This window comes from Gopherus flavomarginatus, chromosome 2 (genome assembly GCF_025201925.1).
Source record: "Gopherus flavomarginatus isolate rGopFla2 chromosome 2, rGopFla2.mat.asm, whole genome shotgun sequence".
NCBI lineage: Eukaryota > Metazoa > Chordata > Testudines > Testudinidae > Gopherus > Gopherus flavomarginatus.
This window is the reverse complement of record NC_066618.1, coordinates 94,435,337-94,457,121: the sequence shown is the minus strand read 5'-3', so window position 1 is coordinate 94,457,121 and position 21,785 is coordinate 94,435,337. Positions and strand designations below refer to the sequence as shown.

Here is a 21,785-nt window from a genome sequence, read left to right as displayed (position 1 = left end):
GAGCAGGAGCAGATCTCGGTCACAAAGCAGCCACTTCAAGGCAGCTCTGTCAAATTCACTTGCAAGGTGTTTGGTGGATCGGACTCTACCTACATCCACTGGTACCAAGCCCCAGCTGGAGAGGCCCCACACAGGCTGCTATACCTCACGCTCTCTGGGTCAGACTTAAAGTAAGAGGCAGGCTTCTCCAGTGACAAATTCTCAGCCTATGGGACACAAAGCATCTCTAACTTGGCAGTGCACAAGCTGGAAAAAACAGATAGTAGCCGCTATTACTGTGCCACATGGGATTTTACACAGTGCCACAAGCTTCCTGTAACCCTGCACAAAACCACCACAGCTCAGTGTGTGGGGCTCAACTCTCTCATTACTGCTGCAGCAGAGCAGGCTGAGCCCTGCCTGCCCACCCCGACCCACCCAGGCACACCAGCTGACAGAATAGGAATAGCCTCAGTATCTCAAACCACAGCCAGTGTGAACTCCCATTCTACCAGCCTGTTGTGAAGAGATTTGCCTCAGCCAGGGAAGCGGGAGTTTACCTATTGGGTGGCACAAAGTTGACATCCAGTGACTGCCTGCCAGTGCTGGCTCCATCTCTAAAGGCAGGACAAGTGATTAAACAGTCACTGCCCATTTGACTTCACAAAGCAATGAGTGCCAGAGACACTGGGGAATGAGAGAATGGGGTAGAGACAATAAATAACTGGGGACGAAGGTGGGGTGAGTAAAGTGAACAGGGAAGGTGAGGAGAAAACAGTCTCAAGGTAGGAACAAACAGCAGTTTGCATCTCCACTGGGAATTTTCAGCACATATCCATGGCTGGAGCTGTAGTGTACACAGAATAGAGGAGTTTTCTATTCCGTTTCAGTGGCCATACATAAAATAACTAACTCGGCTTCTCTGAGTGCACACATGTGCCACACTTGAGGAGTTAAGACAAGAACAGCAGCAAAATTTATAGCTTACAAGCTCTTCATTCTAAATGTGAGAAGGACACAGGAAATCTTGGGGGGCTTCCTTCCCATGGAAAAGGGTCCAATTCTCATATTCATCTGCACTGCACTCACTGCAAGACAGAGCTTGGTGACAAAGGTGGCTGGATGCCATCTCTGTGCCTCCATAATGCCGGGGGTCAGCTAGTGGCTTGTTTGGCTCCAACTACACCTTAGTGCATTTAGTTGTGCCCTGCTAGGAATGGCCCTAAGGAGCCCTTGTGGGAGTTAGAGATCACAGTAATGCAGTACCTCCCTCTAGCCATGTCCATTACAGCAGAGTGGAAATGGAATACCTTATCCTAGGTTCCAGGAATTCCAGCCTGTCCTGAGAATGGGTAGGTTTTGGTTCACACTCATGTCCTCTGATAGCTCATTTCACCATCAATTTCCTTTGACTGAGAACTTTTAATCATCATTACAAATAAGCAAATGAAACTGGTTATTGTATTGTTGATGGACATGTGGGGCTCCAGTTAATATCAATGGATTATATATGGTACTCATTCACATATAATTTAGAGAGTCATTCATGTGCATGTCACTTAGACACACTGTTCAGAATGTCCAATATAGATTAATATCCATTCAAGTTCTTGGCATGTATGTTAAGGAAACCATTTGGTCCACAAAAAATCATAAACATGGGACATTTAAAGAAGTATGGTACTTACATATATATTTCCAAACAATTAATTAATATGTAGTTAAGGTTCATAAAATCAGAGAGGTTCGAAATGGAAGAGACCTATTACAGCATCCAGTCCATCTTCCTGCCAATGCAGAACTATTCCCTACAAAGTATTTTCTAGTGCTCTGTCTGGTCTAGTTTTAAAGGTCTCCAAAATGAGGCTTTCATCATCTCCTGGAGAGATGGTTCCATGCCTGATTGAGATCAATGATTGTTCACGCCATCCTCTGGATCAGTATGGAAGATGTTTGGTGTTTCTTTTTTCCTGCATTAAAGGTTCATTAAAGCACTTTGAAATCTCCAAATGAAAGGTGCTCTATCCTGAGCTATTTCTAAAAGGTAGTAGGTGCTCTCATCATCATCTGTAGGCACTAATGGGAGGTGAGAGACCTCATAACTTCTATCATTATTTAGTGTTTTACAGGATAAGCTCTGTATGAGCAAAGTATTCAGTTTATTTTTAGTAGTTCTCAGACTTAGGTACAGAATTCAATCAAGTCATAATAAGATTTCATACTTCAGTTGGGTGACTGCTTTCCTTCAAGTCTCTTGACCACTATACCGGCAACTATATAATGTATATTTTAAAAAGTTATGACCAGTCCTCACTGCAAAGTTATCCCTCTGTGTTCCTCAAAAAAAAAAGCAAAAAAAAAACAAAAACCCAGAATTTTCTAAGGGCTGTAGCAAGATCTGGAACATAGACCTGGGAGTTGAGACATCTCAAGTCTACCTTTTTCAGAATGTGCTCCTTTCTGTAACATGGAGCAAATGGTGAAGGGAGAAAACGATACAGTGACAAAAATTTTAACTGAATTAATATTGAACCATTAACGCCGTATTTTGTGAAGGTACAAGATGTCTTGAGAATAAAAAGTTTATACAGCAAATTCTGCCCCCCCCTTCCTCCCTCCCAATACTAACATCCTTTTAACAAAACAGGATGTGTCGCTTTTCAGCTGCTTCATCATCAAGACAGGAAACCAACAAATTGCTGTTTAAACATCTAGCAGGTTTGGACTCCAATTACTTCACTATTATTATCATGAGCTTTTTTTGTAAACAACAGGAACAAAAAACCAAACAAACCCAAGTACATTCAGAAGAATCTTTCCCCACATTTTAGTATTAGGAATGGGATTTTCATTTTACTGTTGGTGGGATTTAAAGCCATAAGGCCCTGGCCTTGCGAGTTCCTGTTGCCTGTAAAGGGAGATGAAGGTGCTCAGCACCTTACAGGATAGGCCTTTTCAAGTTTCATCCAGAGCCCAGTGAAGTCAGTGGAAGAACTCCCAGCCACTTCAATGAGCTTTGGATCAGGCCCCCAGACATTCACAACACACCCCCTGGAGACTTTCACTCACCCTTTTGCAGTAGAATTACAGCTTTTGTAAAGGGGCTCCCTTCAGATGTTAAGAAAAGGGCTGATGTTGGTTCTTCAGAGGCAAGATTGTTTGGCTGGGAATATTGTATATTTACAGCATTCATTACAATGTTTCCATCCTAGAACTACATGTTTCTATATAAACTAAACAGTAAAAATAAAATTGGAGAACCCTATAGATTTTTATCACAAAGGCCATTTAACAGGATATAAATGTGTATGAAAATAAGTGCACAGCAAATGAATTACTATAATTGAATTTTCTAGTTTCAATATAACTCAGATAGAGGAAGATGGCATATTATCAGACTACCTGAGGAGTTAATTTTGAAAACAACCATCTATCCTGAATAAACTCACTTCAGGCAATAAGACAGTGACTATTAATGTGAGTCAGCTTACTCAAAACCTTCCTCTTCCTTGTACATCCCCATAAGAGTCACAGGTAAGTTAGCCCTTAATTAACGAGGCAGGGCTCAGACAATTCTCATCACCATCAAGAATTCCACAGGGTGTCTTTCAGTCTTATTTAAAAATCCAAACTCATCCACGTCCAGTACAGCCCTCTTTGTGAGATCATTCCTGATCTCATGATTAGAAAATGGCTGCCTGCATACACGATATGATTTTTAAATCCTTGGAATTCAGACCAAGTTTCTCCAGGTGACCAAGTTCAGGCTCCTAAATACCTTTAGGGATCTGACCCTAATTCCCTTTACCCAGCTAGGTCTGTTCAAAGAAAGATAAGATGTTTCTGTTGATAGAAAAAAAAGTATATTCCCCCCACCTACCCAAAAATACAGGGACAATGCAGGTAGCACTCCACTTATATACTTAATTGCTAAGCTTTTGAAATATAGTATATTTGTTACTATGTTTCTTTGGAGAGTGTGCAAATATATTCACAATGTTACAATTTTAAGGAGTTCTGAGAATATTTTATTGTAACGTTTAAGGGGTTAAATTCAGCCCTTTGTAGAGGGGCAAGGACAAGGTTTATACAGCACTTACTTCCCTCTTAAACCCACAAAATAGGGCTAAAGTAGAGTTAAAATAGTGTGAAAACGTTGTTCTGGCTCTGCACAGAGATGAAGATCACCCAATAAAAGTTACATGCTCTTGGGGAATTGGGAGAATAAACACCAACAGATACTCAAAGGGAAACTCACAGACAGGGTGTAAATAGCAACAGAATTCACAAACAGCATATGAAACCCCCTAAGAAAGAATGGGAATCTACTGATGAGGTGAAAACAGAGATAATCCTTGAGGCATCTCTGAGTTTGGATGAGGTAAGTGTCAAATTAAGTGCAAGGACAATGTGTTTATTTAAATGATTACTGATTTGTTTTCCTTGACAATTATATCATAACTATAAACTTGAGAGGACTCTGAGTTAAGACACGATGAAAAATTCCTGAGTAAATTCTCCCTAGGAATTAGGGCTTATTCCAAAGCTCATTGAAATCAACTGAAAAACTTCCCAATGATTTCAATGGACTTGGCATCAGACCTTTAGCGATCTATTTTAATCACTTCTTGAAAATATTATATTAGTTGCCTTTTTTCATGCTGAGAGCATTATTCCTTGCTCATATCTGCTGATGATTATGTTTAAAAAAAACAAGGGGGAGGGGACTGCAGAGAACCTCAGTACCTGTAACCATTGTTATAAAAATCTGGTACTCTTTTTTGAAAGTTCTAAACAAGGCAGCAGTCAGAAGAGTTGCTGGATAGCATGAGGGAAGGTTAGTAGATGTTCATATCTCAAAGTGTAGCCTTATGAACTTTTATATAAGGCAAATGCAAATCTGTATTGCCTTGAAATAGTTCAGTCACTTTTTCTACTCAAGTGACCCCTCCCTTTTTCTGAGATCAGAACTCACTTTCCTTTCTTTCTCAGCAGCAGGCTCAGCATAACTTAGTGAGAATGTTACTATTGCAAGTTTATCTTGTTGCTTCAGTAGTTTGGTCTTGTAAGTTGCTTTTTACACTCTAAGCTTCTCCATGCAGACATGTTACTGAGCAATGATTGGACATCCTCCATGTTCATTCAATTTCAGATTAAATGGTATTTGTCTCTTTTCTCCGCAGATGGAGAGGCCCAAGTACTGGTACAATCTCAACTATCCATCACCAGGGCAGAAAATAAAACTGCACGAATTGACTGTCATGTTTCTGGCATAACCCTTAGTAGTGCTTATATACACTGGTATCAACAGAGACCTGATGCAGCTCTGGAACGGATTCTCTGTTTTTCATCAGGAAACCCCGTCTTTGACCAGGATTCTGAGAAGGGAAAGTTTGAGGTAGAGAAGCAGCTCTCCAAGTCGATCTGTGTCCTGATGGTAAAGAAAATAAGCAAGAATGATGCAGCTACCTATTACTGTGCCGCTTGGGATCACACAGTATTACAAAAGCATTCACATTCTGTACAAAAACCTACTTTGTATTCTCAGCAGCAGCCTTTCTAATGTGTTTAATAGAGAAAGAATTGTCTGTTCAAAAAAATGGCTCTTGAAATATACAGAACATCACTTCTTGGTGGCCCTTTGATCACTAAATGAGAGCTGAACAGAGTTCTTCTCTAGTTCAAGTAGAGTTCTCTGCAGCGGATTAGTCCTCACTGCAAAACAATAAAATCGAATATTTAAAACAAAAAGAAAGAAGTTGCTTATAAATATCCCTTTTTTCAGAGCTGGGATGAAACTAAATGTCCATGAATAGAGCCATCCTATTTCAGGATGACACTAGGACATTAGCACACAGATGCATTAGCACTGTTATGAGTAGTGAGATGGAAAATGGCCAAGTATCACAATTAAGTAGGAGAAAAACTAAATAATTTAAGTCTGAAAAATACACTACAGCTCAAGATGCTCAGTGTCTCCAGAAATGTTGTGAACACCATCATCTACTTCCACTGGTATCCATGTGATCTGAGGGCATTGACTCATTCTTTCCATCATAAAAGGCTCAGCAGCTTCCCTGGGCAAATGATAAGTGAACAACAAACAACTACAGTTTTAACTGCACTGTCAGCAGTTCTTGTCCTCCTGCCTCTTGTCCACCACCTGCCCATTCAATTCTCCAAAAAAATCATTCATGCTTTCTTCCACACTGCCACATACTCATGGAACAGGTCCCTTGTCTCATATTGAACATCACTACCTTCTCCTCTGCAAGATTTCTATTCCACAGGATGTTCAAGAAATCTGCTAACACAATAACTGAGCTTTAGTGGTGAGTGAGGAGAAAACAAAAAACAGTGTGTTTGTGCATAAACAATGACATGGTGTACAAGAGTTTGCCGGGGCTCGACCCTCTCTGGGGTGGTGGGGTGCCACACTGCCTCACTACACCCCATTGGTTTCGGGAAATTAGTCCGGCCAGGGGGTCTCCCCTCGGTAGCCCTTGCTGTAGCCGGCTGAAATGCAGTTAGTCCAGCCCTGGCTCAGGGCGGGGCAACATCGCGAAGTCTGGGTTTGGGCCCTCAGGCAGGGCTGAGCAGTAACAAGAGGCTCCAGCCTCCTCAGGCCAGGGAGAGGGGGAGTCTGCCACCCAAGAGTAGGGTGGCAGGGGGGACGCAGGCCCTTCCACTCCACTGCATCCCATCCCGGGGCCCTAGCAGCGGCTGAAGATCCATTGCTTAGTCAGTGGGGATCCTGGCCGCAACACACCGACATAGGCTCTGGTAGTGCTGCAGCCAGACTAGGGTCAGCTGCCCCTGGGCTACTTCCACACTCCCCCTCGGGCCCTACCTGGGTTCTGGTGTTGGCCTCTGGGGGATCCAGGAGCATGGGTTTGTCGGGGCCGGGGTTGGTCCGCAGGCCCGGCAACTCCTCTGGATAGTGGGGGCAGGGCAGTCCCGGCAACTCCTCTGGATAGTGGGCGCAGGGCAGTCCCGGCCAGTCTGGGCAACCACCTTGGGCCGCAGGAGCTTCCCAGTCGCGGGCTTCACTAGTGACATCTGCTCTCTCCAGCGGCTGGGCTCCTACTGTGCTCTGAGGACCAGCCTTTATAGTTCCGGGACTCTGCTCGACCCTCTGAGGGGCGGGCTCAGAGCTCCCTAGCTCCGCCCACTCATGCATCCGGATGGGCTCTTCCTCCTCCAGGGTGGTGGGGAGCCACACCACCTCACCACACATGGCAAAAATAATATGTTGAAAAAATAAAAATAAAGGGGTTTTGATGTTTCCCTTTCCCACAGGCTTGAGAGGTCATTCCTTTTTTTAGGCTGTCAGCAGCATGAGGCAGGACTTTGCCTCTTTGTTTTCACCATGGGGACCAGATCGAGCATTTACATTCCTTGGCTGGAGTTCTAACAAGAGCAGAAAGAAGGTTGCTGTTGGAGACTTTTGTTCTGGCTATGGTTTGCTCCTGTAACACTGTTCCTTGCACTTAGGGTGACGAAAGCAAGTGCGAAAATTTGGGACAGGGTTGAGGGGTGGGGGAGGAATAATAGGCTCCTATGTAAGACAAAGCCTTGAATATCAGGGCTGTCCCTATAAAAATCAGGAAATCTGGTCACCCTACTCACACTGCTCTCTGCATACATTGCCACATAGCAGCAGCAGCTGGAGATCCTTCACATCATTTCAGTTTTATGTTGATATTTTTTAGTTGTTTCTCCACAGATGGTTCCTCACAATTGCGTCTGACCAAACCTCAACTGTCCATCACCAGAGAAGGAAGTAAAATCATACGAATTGGCTGTCATGTTTCTCTATCCGAGGATTTTGGCAAGGCTTCTATACACTGATATAGACAGAGACCCGATGGAGCTCCAGAGTGCATTGTGTTCATCTCAACGCAGTCTGTCTTGGACGGAGACTCAGATAAAGGAAAGTTTAATGCTGAAAGGAAGATTATGGTCAGGGTATAGGTAGACTGGCCAAACAAAATAACGTCCAGTGACATTGCTACTTACTATTGTGCCTATTGGCATTGCACAGTGTTGGAAAACTGTAGACAGCCTGTACAAAAACTCACTCTGCATTCTGAGCCATAGCCTCTTGAGTGTATGAGGCTATTGTTCCCTCTCTAAAAATTTCTCTCATTGTGGAGCCAGCTGCAGAAACTCTTCATTTGCTTCTCCAACTAGATATGAACAGCAACTGCTGATTTAATGTGTATTTTCCAAATAAATCACAAAGACCAGGTCAGATGTAGAACAGGAGGTCACCTAGGGCACAAAAGGGATTTAAGCACCCAATCCCATTAGGAGTCAATGGGAGTTGTGTGTTTACCTGCCCCTTGTCCTGTAAAGAAATAAAAAACTTCCAGCTGAATATTAGGTGAGGCTAACAGTCAGTAGTTGCCTGTGTGGGTTATCATGGGCTGACTGGGTGAAGATTTGTCATCAGTCTGCAAGAGCATAACACTTGGGGTGAAAAATCTTGCTCTAGAGAAGGAAATGGAGCCAGGCTCTCACTCCCATAGCTGCCTGATGTGACAGTCTCCCAATCCAGACATCATTCATCTGCTGAAACAGGAAGTAAGTGAAAGTAAAACAGGAGTGTTGGACCCAGTGCGCAGGTGCAATAATCTACCTGCTTATAACTCCCCAGTAACTGGGGCTCATCCTGCATAGTATCCTCCTCAGGTACAGAGCCTCATGTTAGTGTCTTGAGAAATTCCAGTTGTGGATCTCAGTGGGCATTGGGTCAAGCCCTAAGGGTCTTTCCATTGACTTCAATGGGCTTTGGATCAGACCACAAGTCACCTAATGCTACGGCAAACCAGCCTGGCCACGTTACATTTTGATATTACTCCAATGGAAACAGGAGTGTGTTTATTTTGGTTGCTTTTCTGTTGTTTAATTAGCCCTGAACCACAAAGAGCTTATTGTTCACCTTCTAAAAACCACAGAGCTCTGTTCTGAAGGACCAGCCTATCTTTAGTGTATGAAGCCAATTCAGCAGAAAACACATGGTGTGACAGCAGGTTAAACTCTGCTTGAACTGATAGTATGCTGTATAATTTCAATCCTAGCATGAATGTTCAGAGAACATCACAGATAAGAGTCCCTGCCCCAATGATTTGATAGTCTAAGGTGGGTTACTAGAGCGATGAGGATAAATGGGATCAGGTTCGTCAGAACCCAAAGGGAAAAGCTTGTAATTCCAGATGATACTTGAAAGAAGGGCAGAAGTGGAAGCATAGCTTGTTGAATGATGCTAGAAAGACACAAGAAAACCAATGGAGCTACAATATAGAAAAGACATCATGGATTGGATTAGCTCACGAGGAAACAAACAAGGGTATAAGAAAAATTGAGGTTACTCAAATTAATTCAACAAAAATGTCAGTTTAGAGTTGGCCCTTTTTCAGAACTAGGACAAAATTGACTGCAAATATACAATTGCAGATCCATCCTATCTCAGTAGAGGGCATTAGCACAGAGCTATATTAGCCACTGCACATCACTCTATTTATAGAACAGAGGGTTAGTATCACATTGAAGTAGGAAACGATATTCCACTACTTCACATCTGGGGAAACTCAGTAAGATCAGGATCCTGGGAAGTGCTTAATATCTTCAGAAGGTTCTGAGTGCTGTACTGGCAACAGCACCACTCAGGGCAGCACCTTCCATGTTCAACAAGTAAAGAAAATAACCCACAAGAAAATTAGTCTTCAGTGTGCCATCAGTATGGCTCTGCCTGTCCCTTCATCTTTGTATTAGTTACAGACATAGCTAGGAACTCCAGTCCCAGATCTGGTCCACACTGCACAGAGCACTGTACAAACAAGCAACAAAGTTTGCATCCCTGCCCACAAACATCTTGGTGCTTTCTTCCTCCACTTGTGTGTGTGGAACCCCCCGCCTCCCCACAAACCCCAAAACCACTAGCCTCTTCTCCTTCAAATCCTTCTCAAGACTCACTCCTGCTGCAAATCCTACAAGAAATCTGCTGGCAAATAATGACTCTGGTTGGGGAAGGCGGGGGACATGATATATTTAAAAGTTAAGTACCAAAAATTCTCTGCTGCTGAATATACCCTTTTAGACTGAAGATCTTTGGGACAGTCACTATGTATAGCACCAAACACAATGGGGACACCATCTGGACAGAGGCCTCTTGGAACCACTGTAATATAAATAATTATGAGACCAGTCCTTCATTACCCAGACGTCCATGATGTAATCTACACTGGTCTAAAGACAGTGGAAGAGTTTGCTTCATGCCAGATAATGCTCTTTGATAAAAGTAACTTCAGATGAGTTTCAGCCATAACTCTACCTTATCATAAATTTGCATATGCAGTCGGCAAAACCTCATCCCATGTTAACTAAATGAGTCACTTCCGATCCCCAAATGCACTTCTCTGTCCATTCCAACAATCACAGTTCTCATAGATGCAGGTCCAAGCAAAACCTGTAAAATGTTGCTGCTCCATGTTATTACTCTGGCTTTGGTTTTGTCTTGTATGTTTTTTTTACACTTTTCTACACAGTTGTACGTTACTGAGTTACAACTCACCATGCTCCCGATTCATGTTAATTTTTGGTTTTCTTTCCTTGTTCTCTTTCTAGATGGATGTGCACAAATACATCTGAAACAAGCTCTGTTGTCCGTTACCAGGGCAGAAAATAAAACTGCACATATAGACTTAAAAAAATAAAGCAACACAATTAATAAAAATCTTTATTGTGAAGTAGTTAAGGCGACCACACACATAACATACTTGATTCAAAGCCAGAAAAACCATGTACCATGATCACAGCTCCTGTAATACCACTGGTACGGGGTGGAGGTAAGTATGGTGTTCAGTGATCACTCAGTGTTAAGAGGCTTGCAGAAGATCTGCTTTTCTCTGTGTCAGATTCCAACTAGCTATTCACAGCAACAAATGGTTCAATGCCTCACCCAGACTCTGTATGGGAAGCCCTTACAGGCACAGTCCTCTGTATCACACAGGGAATACTGCTGAAGGCTTTAATTCTAGGGAAAGAATAATCATTAACACAGAAACAGGCAGTGACTTGTCTTCAGTGGGAAGGCAGCAAAGCAGTTAAAATTAAGCATGGGCTTAATGCAGATGCTTTCCTGAATAAAGGCTTAAATAAGAAAGTTGATTGATGCAGTAGACCCCAACATGAACCCTACATTGTCCATCCTCTTAAGAAACAATGAATATGGTCCTAAGTTCACTAGAGTATTTGCTTCATACTGGACTTAGTGCTGAAACTCATGCTGGCTCACTTTTGTCTAAATGACTATCAATCAAATTAACCTCACATGGAACTGAAAGACCTACAACCAACAGAACTCTTCTTGGCTGCTACTTAAGTGAGTCACTTCCTCTCACCAAAGGCACTCAGCCCTCCATACGCATTCTTAACTTGCAGCCTTCTGTTTCTGACATTCAGGCTCAACTGAAACCAGTGAGAATGTTACTGGTGCAGGTTCTCATCGTGGCTTCAGTTTGGTCATGTAAGTTGGTTTTCATTCTAGTTTTTTACAAATATGCAGATTACTGAGCAACAACCAGAGAGCCTCCAAATTCATGCTTATGGTATTTTTTTCTTCCTTTCTTTGTAGATGGAGCTGCACAAGTACAACTGACACAAGATCAGCTATCCATCACAAGGAAACCAACTAAAACAGGAAGAATTGACTGTAAAGTTTCTGGCATCAATTTTCGTGATGCTTATATACATTGGTATCGACACAGACCTGGAGAAGCTCCGGAATGGATACTCTACTTTAAGACACAAACTGAAAAATCAAATTTTGACAAAGAGAAGTTTAGCGTTGACAAAACAACTGAAAAATCCACCCTAACAGTAAACAAACTAACCTACAATGACACGGCTACTTATTACTGTGCCTACTGGGATCGCACAGTTTTAGAAAGCCATAGACAGGCTGTACAAAAACCTCACTCTGTATTCTAAGCCACAGACTTTCAAAAAGTGTAAAAAAACAAACAAACAAAAAACCACGCACCGCCCCCCCTAAACAGTTACCTTCTTAATCTTAACCATTTGAAAGCACAAGTAGATATTCATTTTCTCTGAGCTAGATATAAGACCATCACATACAACTGATGTTTTTAAGTATGGCAGATATAGATTTAAAAGGGGGTAATAAAAGCTAACTTTTATAGGTACAGCATAGCATGTCATTAAGTATAAGCAGGATGCAGTCATAGGAGAAGTCAGATATCCAGTTCTTCTTCATTTCCGGTTGATAATCTTTAGAAAGCCATTCCTATCAGATCCCTTCTTGTACGTTCTATATGCTTATACCATTGTTTGGGCTTCATACAGGGGTCGGGACACGCAGACCGGGGAGCTGTTAGCAATGTTGGTTTTAACACTATTACAGGCAGGGACAATCCTTGGAGGATGTTACTTTGCTGAAAATCCCTGACTGGAAAAGAAAGCAAGTTTTCCATGCCTGTGATAGAAGGCTATTTATCAAGACAATGGCATTTTTATCCCTGCTGACTGAATAGCAAATCAATGAATGGAGAGGACTAGTAAGCTACCAGAGTGGTCATAAGTGCTGGAACTAGGGATGCTGCTGCACCCCCTGGCTTGAAGAAGTTTCCATTATATGCAGGCTTTACAGTTTGGTTCAATGGCTCTCAGCACCCTGACTGTATACAAATTGTTCCAGCACCCCCGGGGTGCTGGAAGTTTGCCTTATCTAGGAATATCCTTAACTGTCTTGATGCTTAAGAATTTTTTACAGAGGAGAAAAATCACTAACCAGGAATGGGGAAAAAATTCAGACAAATATTTTCAGGATTCTGAACTAAGGCGCAAAAACAATGGAACTGCCTCCACCCCTAACCCCACAGATATTGTGCCATACATGCACAACAACAAGATGCCATTGTTACCAGAAGACATTTTCACATAGTACAGCCACTGGGCTATATTATAATACAGTCTTCCTGCTATCGTGCTGTAATACTAGTATTGAATAACTATACTACAGTATGACAGCTATAGAAAGAAGAATATGTGGAAATATGTACTTAAGCTTGCTAAGCTTGTAGTCTCAGATTGGATTCCCTCCCACCATCAATGCAAAAGTTGCTAGAACAAATCAATAGTTGCACATTTAGATTCTTCTCCACCTGCCCCTCACTTGGATTACACATGGTGGGGAGGTTGGAGGAAGGGGGACCAGGGGATTGGTATGGCTTCCACACGCAGCTGAAGCTAAGGTCACCCTATAGCACATAAAAATCTTCCATATCAATAGTTCTATTGGTTTTAGCCCAGAAATTTCTCGCACTTATGCTGCAATTTCCCCCCATAGTAACAACAAAGGTAGCAGCAGTGGCCACTTCCCAGGTGTAACTCTGGCTCCATTGGTGTTTCCTCTCCAGCTCATTCCCTGGGCCCAAACAGATCCTCAGAGTATGGACCTAGGACATTCCCCAGCCCAGCTGGCCACAGAGTCTGTTCCAGGATCTAGTCTAGGTCTGCAGCCACAGGCACCTTTCTACAGCAGCCTTCCCATACTTGTTTCCACCAGTGGAAATGACCTAGGGGTAGCAACTGAGAGAAATTTTAGAGGAAAAAGGTCTAGTGTAGACAGATGAGGCTAATTGATATTTGGAAAGTGTCCTGGGCAGAGCTGAGTTTCATTCCATCATTTAATGAAAAGTAAGAAATTCATGACCACTGAAATTGTTGCTATGCTACTCACTATTGCCTTGGAACTCCCTGGCAGCAGCAGCAGGGATACATTTCAGACCCTTCTACTCCCAAAAAGCACAGTGCCCTCTCCTTGGGCTGAAAAAGAGTCTTTTTTAGCTACGAGCAGGACTGGGTTATGCCACATAGCTAAGCATTTGTGGTACTATCCTTGTTCTTGGAACATATACAATAATCAGGTGATCACGGTATCTATCAAGGGCTCTTAAGATAATTTGGAGGAATACAGAGAAGGAAAATCCTGACTCTCATAGCACAGTCTGGTAGCCCGGTAGCACCAGTCAATAATTTGTGCAAGTGCAATCAAGCAGAATTAAAGGTCAAATGGATCCAGAGATGACACTTTCCAAGACAGGCTGTTTAAATACAGAAACTACTACCCAGTCCCTGCACAGTTTTTTTGTAATTCATTAGTAAATGGAGTTTTTTGGAGGACAGCTCTTGTGCATTTGGAGTTCTAGAAGAGAGGTTGTATGGATTTGAGGGTGGGTTTGAGTTGGTTAGGAGAACAGTGAGAGATTAAAATAATTCATTATATATTAGCCACCCTGCCCAGGAGGAATAGGCTCTCTTACCAGCTCCAAACCTATCCCCACAATTCCCTCCACTACCAACCCTGATCAGTTCTATATGTAGTCTCTAGAACCCCCTTCCCAACACCTCTTTGTGGGGTAGGGAAAGAAGTTCATGTTGGTTTTCATCTACAAAGACTGAAAACAGTACAGTGACTCTTCAGATGATCTCTGGCCACTGGGTTACAATAATTTACACATTCTCCAAAGTGCAATGTGTACATGTGTCTTAATAACTGAATATGCTGTCAAAGAGAAACTCACCATCAAAATGCCCCCATGTAGCTGGAAAAGTCTTCTTCTCTGGTGACCCCTCCCAACGGCCACTCCAGCCCTGCTGTGGTCTGCTCCTTGTGCCTCAGCCCCCCCACCAGGTCATGTTCACTCCCACCCCTTCTGGGGTTACACAGTCACACAAAACAACAGGCCAATGACCTTATGACAGATCTTCAGCATGACTTGGGGCTCAGTAACTTTTAAACCCCTTATCTCAGAGGGTTTTTATGCCATCCTCCTTGGCAGCCATTAGGGGAACATGGGCAAGCAGGCCGTGTACTCTGGGTTTCAATACAAGAACTGTGTAGCAAGCAGCTACAGACAGCCTGTTCCTTCCAGCTAGCCTTCATCCTTAATTCACCCACCCACTCCTACCCAGATGAGCATAAGTTAGGCCTGGCCCACCCTCCAGATGCAACTGGATGCACTAATTGCTGTCTGGCAGTGGCTCAGGTTAACTCTTTCTTTGCCAGTGTGTGGTATACACTCCATCACATATGCTATTTAATATCTCGTAGGTATGTGCTTATATTATATCTTTAAAATGAAACCTTGTGGCAACATTTTACCTACACATCTGAAGCAAAATTTAAATTCCTGTGCATGCCCCTGCTTGCTGTGCCTGTAAAACAAACCAAAGATAAAGCACCTGACAGATGGAAGTCAGATGAGATTCTATGCAAAAAACTACACAAGTTTCACTGTACTTGCATTCACTTCTGTTTTAGTAGATGTGGCTGCATTATCTGGAGGACACAATCCTTGATCTGCAAACATTTTTACCCCTTCAGTTTCTTTATGAAAACAGATGAGACACCAGCCCCCTCCTCCCTCCTGGGATTTTAGCTTCTGACCACCTGACAACGTACATAGTTTGACTCTTCTGAAAACTACACCACACATCTGCAGGCAGGAGACCTATCATTGGATCCTGCTTAAACAACTCATTTCTTCTCCCCAGCTGCACCTCTCTCCTTGTCTCTCCATCTGAGGGGCTATTTCAGAGTCCTCTGTTTCAAGTTCAACCCAACCAGTGAGAATGTTACTGCTGCAGGTTCTTATTGTGACTTCAACATGGTCTTGTAAGTCATTTTTCCATTCTGTTCTGTTCCAAATGTACATGTTCCTTCCGCAACAAGACATTCCAAATTCCTTTGGCTTCAGGTTTATATCATCATTTCTCCTTTTTCCTTTCTAGATGGATATTCGCAAATAACTCTGATACAAACTCCACTGTCTGTCACCAGAGAGGAAACTAAAACTGCACGTATGAGGTGTAAAATTTCTGGCGAAGGCTTTAATTTTAACAGTGCTTATATACACTGGTATCGACAGAGCCCTAGGGCAGCTCCAAAGAGGATTCTGTATACTAAATCAGGATCAGTTTTTATGGATGAAGACTTTGATAAAGAAAAGTTTAAAGCTAGTGATGATGTTCCTGCGTCCACCTCTAATCTCAGAGTAGAAAAACTAACCCAGGAGGATGCTGCTATCTATTATTGTGCCACCTGGTATATCACAATAGTAGACACCCATAGACAACCTGTAGAAAAACCCACTCTGCATTCTGAGCCACAGCCTTTCAAGTTTATGGAACCAGACACATCCCTTATCCTTTCTCTCAACTTCAAACCAACAGCAGAAACTTCTGACTGGTTTCTGCAATATGTCAGGAAGAACAACAGCATAGAACTGCAGTTTTTAATTACATTTTGTTACAAATCACAACTACACCTTTTAGAGCAGGTCAAAGTTGTTTTGACATACAATTTATTCCCTCCCAAAAATGCAGTTTCAGTTTGACCGAAAGTATTTACAAATTTGGCTGGATTTACAAATAGTTTTGCTGAAAGAAATTTTGACTTTTCATTTTGAAACATTTTGTTCTGAAATTTAGTCAAATTTATTTAAAAAAGCAAGCGCACACTGAAAAGGTACAAGACTCCTCAAAATAAAACATAATGAAACACAAACAAAGTATGCTTTGGCAAGAACAAAATGCTTCATTTAATCTGAAATGAAAATATTTCAGTTTTTCATTTTGGTGTGAAAAATCAAAATAGGTTTTATTATGAGTTGAGCCAAAACAAATTTGGAGGGGATTTTTTAGACACTTACACACATGCTTAGCTTTAAGCATCTGCATAGGCAACCATCTCTGGAGAGCAAACAATTACCTATGGCAGCAAAATATTGTATATGTATAACAGTTTGTGCAAATGAGTGTTGGCTGGTAGAACGGCATATTTGCTTATAGAAGCCCTAGACTGAGGCTAAACTCTCTGAGGGCTAGTCTACACTAGAAGCACTGCATCATCACAGATGCTCCGATGCACCTGCACTGCTAGAGTGTGTCTGGTGAAGACGCTCTATACCGATGGGAAAGAGCTCTCCCTTTGGCATAATTACTCCATCTCTGTGAGAGGCGAAAGCCATGTCGGTGGTAAATGCTGACATAGTGCTGGTGTGGACAACATTTAGGTTGCTGCCACTTGCATTGCTCAAGGAGGTGACTTTTTCATACCCCAACAACGCAAGTTAGATCGACTTAAGTGGTAGTGCAGACCAGCCCCTAGTCTTGACAATATTCACTCCAAAGCAGGAAGGATGTGAAAGTAAAATTAGGTTGCAGAAGCCAACATGCTGGTGATATGAAATATATGCTTGCCTCTTCGTGGTATTATGATAGAGTGAGGAGATGGTCAATGTTATTGTGAATGGGATACTGTAGTCTATGACACAATCTCTTTTTTAATATATGGACCACACAATGAAAAAGTTTGAGAACCACCTGATCCAAGGTTCTATTTAAACCATTATCAAATAGAAGCTGTCATCTAATTTCTATTTTAAGGAATGAGGATTCATTTAAGCAATGAGGATCCATTTGCAAGAACATGCAAATAGAATCACGGTGAAAAGAATTTATGTATCAGCTTTATGATGTCACAAAAATGTGAAATTAGTTAAATTCTCCAAGCAGTCAAGAAACTAGGAATACTTCATTAGAAGTTTTTTTTCCCAGCTACTGGTTACAGTGCCTGGTTATTTGATCAAAGAGATAGCAGAATAAGTAAAGCACCACAGCTTATTGTAAAATGAAAAGTCAACGTGATACTTCAAGCAGGATCAAGTTCTTTGGCACAGGAACCAAATTAGTTGTTTCTGGTAAGTATTTTTATTCTTGATTGAATCTATTTAGCAAAAGAAAAACAAAGGACAAAAAAATTGTACCGAATAAATGAATTTTAGACAAGGAATTTGTACATAAGCCGTGTATTGCTCTTGATCTGAACTGGGACTCCCGAGGGCACCAATGGATTGACTGAAGAGAGTATTTGGTCCTAATGAGTAAAGTGAATACAAGAGTAAAAGGCTGGAATATTTACTGAATAGCTGCTAAGTATCAGGAAGGAGGGAAATGGAGAACTTCAAATTTAAAATATTGGGCCAAGTTCATCTCTCATTCAACTCTATTGAAAGAGTCCAAATGCCAGCAAGTGTAAAATTTACAGCACAGGTTTCAGTTTAGCGGATGTGAGATTATTAAAACTTTTGTTATTGTTAGGGCTATATCAGTGTTCGATGACTAATGAAGGAAAATTGTCTGAAATGAAACAGTGTTCAGGCTCTCGGTATTTGGTTTTATGAACATAATTTTTCCCTTTTATGTATATTTTATAGCATTTAAGCCACAGAAAAACAGTCCAATCAATAATATATGTGTGAATTAACATTGCTGAGTACATATAAGAGCATTTTACAATGTAAAGTGAAGCACAGAGGTTGTGATTTGCCCAAGATCACATATGGAGCCAAATCTCCTCAGTTCCACTCTGGTGCTTTAACCACAAGACCATCCTTCCTGTCCAGGCACATTGGAGATCACTGGACTAAATCCTGCGCATCCACTGAAATTAATGGAATTGCGTGGTGACCAGAAATTCACCCCAATCAATTTGAGTGATGTATGTCAAGGAGTAGAAAACATTTTTGGTAGAAAAAGGCACAGGAATTTACAAAGTGCATAAACTCAGTTTAATACTCACATAACGTCCTGGCCCATAGCAAATCTTGTTTAGATTATGGACTTTGTATTTAAAATATGAACTGCAGAATTTGAATTCATATTTTGAAGATTCATTAGTTTTTGTAGAAGATTTGAATTATGGAATAAAGTACTTTGGCTCTGGCACCAAACTGATGATTTCAAGTAAGTTTCTCAAAATGTTTTCAAAGCATACATCTGCCCTGGGCATGTACTATGCTTGTTATCCAGGACAAAATCAAGCTATTCATAAATATACTAGGTGAAATCCTGATTCCATTGAAGTCAAAGGCAAAACGCCAATTGACTTCATTAGGGTCAGGATTTCACATACTAGGCTCTCTAAATCAGAAAAAGTCAGAAACACTTCACTTAGGAGAATGGAAAGTGTTTGGAGATCTTGTTTAGCATTGTAAGACTGTGAGATGATTATGCAAAACTATTCAGAAGTCGAACTAAGCCCATTGTTAGCAGTAAATGTGAAATGTAAAATTTGTTTTTTATACAATGTAGTATATTTAGCACCCAGTCTTATGAGGTGTTGAGGTACTTCATGCTCATTAATTTAATTGGGAGTTGAGGATGCTCAGCACTTGCAGAATGTGGCCCTTAGATAGCATTAAGGAGTACATTTATAGTAACAATAAATGTATGCAATTGTGGTTTTTTTTTAATAAAGACTCCAGTTCAGTAAGGAACTTAAGCATGTTTCTATTCAGCAAAGAATTTGAGCATGTGTTTAACTTTAAGGCCAAAATGCAGTAAAATCTTCTTGATTCCATCCAGAAATCAGGAATAAAGGGGTTTGCTTATTTATTACATAAAGATCGGGTATGTGATAGAGATACAGATATTTTTAAAGATATTCTCAATTGTTCAAATGTTTTAGTCATGTTTGGATTTAAGGAGGGTCAGAGTATTCCGTGCCTTTAAGCATATTCTTCCCTCTATATCCTACTAAATCACCCTTGCTGGGTGCCTAATCTCTGTGCTGCACAAATATTGCTGAAGAGCAAATGTTTTCTGTTGGGAATATTCCTGATTAGACCAACTAGCAGGAATTAGCCAGAATTTTCCCCATGAAGATACCCACTTTAAAGGCTATATTCTACCCTCAATCTATTGTTATCATTGGGAGATCCATTATGGAATGATGGCAGTGTACAGGCTTAATTTTCTAACCTAAGCCTGTGCACCACAAATTACAATATTTGTTCCTTTCCACAAAATATTCAACACTCTTAATCTAACCCATTTTATCAATGGCATTTATGTGCCAAATGCCCATTGAAACTCAATGATAGTTAGATACCATCATACCTTTTGTGCCTTTGAAAATCTCCCCCACAGTTTTCACATTATTTTACATGTACTCTCCTTCTTTACTATTTTATTGTAAGGTCTGAAAGCAATTTAAATAGCAAATCAGATTTATTTTAAAACAACTACTGGTTCATCAACAAAAAGACACTCACTCTAGATTTTTGCAAAGGATTTGCTCACTGTGATACTTATTACTACTAGTGGTGTTCTCATCAAAGTATTTGGCTCCGGTACCAAGCTCATTGTAACAGGTAAGTCATGTGGTAATTACAGTAATGCAAAGATAAAGAGGCTTATTGTGGTCATAGAAAAGCTTATCATCACAAGTAAGGTCAACAAATTGTAAGCTCGATCTTGTGAAGTACTGAGGATGTGTCATAAGCATGCTGGTCCTTCGTCCAGTTGCAAAAATTTGTCTTAGCTTTGATATTACTCAAGTTCTTTAACTAAAATTTATAAACATGCATAAAATTAAACAACAGTGAAATAATGGATGTATTCTGTGAAACCTCCCGCTCTTGCAGTAACATCAGTACAGCCCCACCAAGGACACCAAGTGCAGCAGTGCTAGGATCACTTAATCCTGTTCAGAACAGGTCAAGACGACATGGTGGTAATATACCAGTGAATGCTATTGCCCTCACTACACCAGTGAAGATTCAGCAGCACTATTGCAATGCTGGGAGATATTCCCAATAAACTCTTGGGTAGTAAACAAGGCCTTTGAAACAACCACCTGCACATTTTGGAGGAACCTATCTCTGTCTGTTCCTTTTCAATTTTCCGTACTCACTGTCAGTGATTTCCCAGAATTATTCTGCAGGTGAGTGCGGTGGGGGTGTCTGTGTCTGTGAGAGAGATCAAATACTCTGGTTAGTTCCCTTCCAATTCCTAGACTGGCATCCACACCTTTTGTCTGAAATGAGATGAGCTTTCTCAGATGTTATCTCTGTTCTGTTATAAAACACCTGTGTATGCAGAGGAAAATATTTTCCCCTCCCCAGCAGCTATATAAAAAGATACCAGTAAATTGGTAACCCACAAACTACAACAATCCCAACATACAACAGAATAAGTATCTAGGGTATAGGCTCCCAGCTGCAGTCTATGGAGCTCTTTGTGCTAGTCTCTAGAGAGCTGGCTAGTCACATAATGCTGGTTCCTCCTCATTACCATCTATTACATTTCAGTAATACAGCTAAGAATTAAATTCTCTCCAGGTATCATTTTTCCATAAAAGCAATTGCTACAGAGATGTGATGTGATTGCGGATGGGAGAAGGAGGTGGTCAGTGCTATTGGGAATGGGAGAGAGGTTGTAGTGCATGAGACAATCTCTCTTTTAATATGTGGACCACACGATGAAAATGTTTGAAAACCGCCTGATCCAACAGTCTGTTTTCAATATTAAAATCAAATAGAAGCAGTCATCTAGTTTCCATTTTAAGGAGTGATCATTCGTTAACTGAAAAGTTGCAAGGACATACAAATAGAATCACTGGGAAGAGAATTTATGTATCAGCTTTACGATGGCACAGAAATGTGAAATTTGTTAAATTCTCCATGCAGTCAAGAAAACAGGAATATTTCATTAGAAGTAATTTCCCAGCTACTGGTTAGAGTGCCTGGTTATTTGAGCAAAGACACAGCAGCATAAATAAAGTACCACAGCTTATTGTAAAATGAAAAGTCAACGTGATACTTCCATCTGGATCAAGTACTTTGGCACAGGAACCAAGCTAGTTGTTTCCAGTAAGTATTTTTATCCTTGATTGATTCTATTTACCAAGAGAAAAATAAAGGACAGAAAAATTG

The 21,785-nt window shown here is 41.2% G+C and overlaps 1 protein-coding gene across 1 annotated transcript in view; it reads left to right on the top strand.

Moving 5' to 3' along the window:
• Positions 1–21,785, top strand: part of LOC127044634 (uncharacterized) — a 108,324-nt gene that overhangs the window by 12,278 nt on the left and 74,261 nt on the right. The window lies entirely within an intron of this gene.